The sequence below is a fragment of the Macrobrachium nipponense genome, chromosome 20, assembly GCF_015104395.2.
Source record: "Macrobrachium nipponense isolate FS-2020 chromosome 20, ASM1510439v2, whole genome shotgun sequence".
Classification (NCBI taxonomy): Eukaryota; Metazoa; Arthropoda; class Malacostraca; order Decapoda; family Palaemonidae; genus Macrobrachium; species Macrobrachium nipponense.
In genome coordinates, this window is record NC_061089.1 from 51,117,155 (window position 1) to 51,121,823 (window position 4,669).

A 4,669-nucleotide genomic window follows, 5' to 3' on the forward strand; every position below is an offset into this window, starting at 1 on the left:
GAGGGACGGGGTCGGAAATTCCGTTTCCGTCCGCACACGCTGTGTATATCGCGTGCCCAGGTAATAAATAATTTCTATGGGCTTGCTCTATGAGCAAGAGTCCGTGCTGGCATAAGGCCAGCTTAGTCTTAAACAACAACAATAAGCAGTTAGTACTCAGTTCTGTCTCATTCTGACCTCACAACTGGTGGTCCGGAGTGACAGTAAACAGCAGTTTTGGCTTCGCCATTAATGGACTCACTGTGGCCGCACTTACCTTCAGAAGCCTTTATGGAATTATAAGGTGACAAAGTCTAGACTTCTGAAAACTCCTTCCTTGGAAAAACACCCACGCCACTAACAGACTTATCATGGCGTACCTCCTCAGGTACGTTGTCCCAGCCATCTACGATTCACGTCGACCACATTGAGAAAGTCATTAACGGGAACCACACGGCGTATAGTTTTGACTTCTGACGAACCCCGAACACCATTAATGGACTAAATACGGTGCTTAATTCACGTTTTGATGTAAGAGTCAGATTTTCAGTAATACGGTATTTTGATGAAGAGCTAACCCCCAATAGTGCAGAATTGGACATATACAAACAAGTTAAGAAACATATGTCTAAATGTGCAGATTTGGACCCCTCTCTTGTCCAAGTTTTTTCAAAGAATGAAAATAAACCACAGCAGGTAAACGTAGTTAGCAGTAACACGGTCGGGATAATTTGTTTTAAATGTAAATGAACAGGGCATATGATGAACGATTGCCGGACGCATTTTTGCTCCATTCATAATAGCACGAGTCATGCATACTCTCGTTGTAATGCGTGCAACCATTTGCAGAGATAGGATAAGAATACACAGCACATTGCAAATGATGATAAGAAGAAATATCCACATAATTACCAAAGGAAACAAATGCAGGGCAACACAGCGCAGAATCAGAAACAAGCAAATCGGTCTTCAGGGAAACTCGGTCCCTAATCCACCTAGCCAAAACAAAGTCAGCCAAATTTTCCAAGTGTCCAAAGCAAATCAATACCACGTAAATAACTCCAGAGAGTGATGTTGGGTCAGATCCATATATCATCATCTTTTGAATTTAAATAAATTTAAATTTAACATCTAGAAGACTTGTGTGAAACACAGAATTTTCCTACGAACCACACAATCACATCCAAAAAGTCAGTGCAGGATCCCGTAGATTTTCATAGAATTCATGCTATCATTAGTACTGGTGAATTACGCCCTACTTTGCACGCAGTTAATATAGAATATCAACCTTTTACATTGTTTTTCGATTCCGGTAGTCCACGTAACATAATAGACTTATGGACTCATCACTTGTTGTTTTCAAACTTCTCTATTGAGAAGTCTGGTGTTCGACTATCAGGCATTGGTAATAATGAACTAAGTGTTGTAGGCGTAACTCAGGTTCAGTACAAGGTGGGTAAGCGCACTCTTACTGATACCTTTATAGTTGTACAACACATTGATATGTATCCAGTTGTAATTGTAGGATATCCATCTATGTGCATTCAAAACATTGTTCTAGCTCCTGCAAAGAATGGCGTGTTTATCAAAGGAAATTAACACAAATCTTCCAACACTTAAATCCGTTTTGGGACAAAAAAGGAGACAGACAATCAAACAACTAACTTACATCAAGAACCAATTACCTGTCTCCTTAACCATGATATTATTCAAGCCACCCAACATAATTCTCGTACCCTAGCTTACATGCAAATCTCTCAGGCCAAATGCACCCCCGTATCTTTCAGTGCGTGTTAGGAAAACTTTGCCAGGATCTGAAATCTTAATCCTTCCAGACACTCTGAAAATTAAAGAATTTTCTGTAACACAAGCATTGTACACGGTTGCTTCTCAGCATCAGGTCAACATTGAAGTCTGTAACCACTTGAATACCGATCTAGTAATCAAACAAAATCAGCATATCATAGATATCGAAGCGTATAAATACCGCATTCTTACCGTTGCTGAAATTAACCACGCTCAACCCATTGTCGACGAGTCCCTCTTACAATCAATCAAAAGTAAAATCGATGCAGATATTCAAGATGTGGGGATCAAGCAGTACTTTTTTGAACTTTTGTCTAAATATCACGATGTCTTCTCCACTAGCGAGGGATCTCTAGGAAAAACAGATGTCATTGAACACCATATACGGTTAAAGACAAGAATAAAGTTCTTTATGTACCCTCATACCGTCTCCCTATGAAATTTCAGAATGAAATCAATGAAGAAGTAGACAAAATATTAGAAGAAGGGGTTATTAGGAAGTCGAATAGTCCTTATAACTTTCCTCTAATTGTTGTGCCCAAAAAAGATTGGAAAATTTGCGTAGATTTCCATCGCTTAAATGAGGAAACGATTTCTGATCCTTTTCCGGTGCCATGTACCGATGATATCTTATCCCTGTTACGACAGAATAAATACTTTACGTCACTAGACTTACTCAAAGACTTTCACCAGATACCCTTAGATAAGGAGAGTACACCGTATACAGCCTTCACCACATCCAATGGACACTATGAATTTTTGCGTATGCCTTTCGGCTTATGTTGCGCCCCAATCACATTTACCAGAATGATTAATATAGTGTTTGGAGACTTGCTAGGTGAAATTCTTCATGCCTATATGGACGATCTTGTAATCTTTTCTCATACCTTAGAAGAGCACTTGCATAAACTTGAACTAGTACTACAGAGATTAAGACAACATAATTTAAGAGTAGTCTATTTAGGCTTTATGGTATCTCGTTAAGGTCTTAAGGTAATCCACGATAAGGTGTCAACTATCCGTAACTTTCCAGTACCTACTAACGTTAAGGGCATATAGCAATTTCTCGCTGCACCGGCTATTATCGTCGTTTTTTGTGCAACTATTCAATACTAGCAGCTCCTTTAACTGATCTTACGAAGAAGGGTGCAGATTTTAGTATATGGTCTGAAACGCACCAACAGGCGTTTGATACCTTGAAAGAGAAATTTTGCAGTTCACCTATCTTAAAATTTCCTGATTTCAGTAAGGAATTCTTTATTGCAACTGACGCCTCAGATCAGGGGTTAGGAGGGGTACTACTTCAGCAATATGATGAACAGCTTTTCCTGATAGCTTTTTATTCACGTAAACTGAAGCCCTCTGAAAGTAAATATGCAGTTATAGACAAGGAAGGGCTAGCTGTCGTTAACTCATTAGTACATAGTACATTTTAAATTCATAATCTATGGCTATCCTGTTAAGGTCCTTACTGACCATAAGCCCCTCACCGACTTCTTCATAGGTTTTAATCACAGTCCTAAAAGAACTCGGTGGCATATGATCATTCAGGACTTTGGGGCGCAAAGGTAGGGTGCTTACCTGGGAAACGTCCGCACCAATTGCTAAAATAGTATCCGAACAAAAAAATTCATTATTCCAAACGATCGCGAGCGTTGAAGACATGGGTTGGAGTGCTGAACTGGTACAGACTGAACAAAAGAAAGATCCTCAGTAAAGTAAAATAATAAATGCTTAGAACAGAAATCCTAAAGAAAAAAAATGTTTAAAATATTCCCAGCAGAATTACATAATCAAAGATAATATTCTGTGTAGATCCGTGACGATGAAAACCCGAAGTACACAGCAGGCGACTAACGACCAGGTAGTAGTACCAATCTCTCTTATACCGACTGTCCTAAATTGGTTGCATTCAAACTCCTTACATGGTCACCCTGGGTTCTCTATCATGTCACAGAAAGCCAAATCACTAATCTACTGGTCTACGATGCTTACAGATATAAAAAAAATAGCAAATTGTCACACTTGCCACGAAAACAAAGGCACACTGAGACACATGTCAGCCTTGGAGCCTACCCCGTGCCAAACAAACCTTTTGAAAGAGTACACTTAGATTTATTAATAGGGTTTTACGGGTCTGACAGAGGGAATAAGCACCTCTTAGTGTTAATCTATGCCTTGACCAGATACACAGAATTAATACCTTTGAAAAACAAAATCACGATCGAATGAGCTAGGAAGTTTTATGAATATTATATCTGTAAACACGGAATTCCACACATGATAATCTCCGACTCTGGTGGAGAATTCAATAATCTCTTTCTTAACTCGTGCGAATTCCTAGGCATAAAGAAAATCAATACTATGATTTATCACCCAGAATCAAATGGGTTAGTAGAACGGGTGAATAGGAAGGTGTTAAATATCCTACGAGTCACACTCGGGGGTATGGATCCCAATTGGGATATATCAATCCCGAGGTCTTAAGCACTCTTAACCACAGTTATCACACTTCTATCAAAATGTCGCCACATGAAGCACTTTACGGCACGCCCGCTAGGACGCCCTTCCACATTCTTACACCCACAAACAATCTAACCAATCCTTTAAAGGATATCATGAATGCTAGTGTAAGTAGGTTTAATATGCTTTCTTAAGAATCTAGAAGAAGCTCATATAATCATGAAAAATGATCACGATAAAACTGCCAAACAAACAAAACCGTATGCAGTAGGTGATGATTCTATATATAAATATATGTACACAAGGGTCTGAACTATAAACTAACGCCTAAATTCGAAGGACCATTTATCATCCTCGAACTGCTAACGGCAAATAGGCTGAAGGTTCAAAACGTAGCACAGCCTACTGACATTAGAACCAT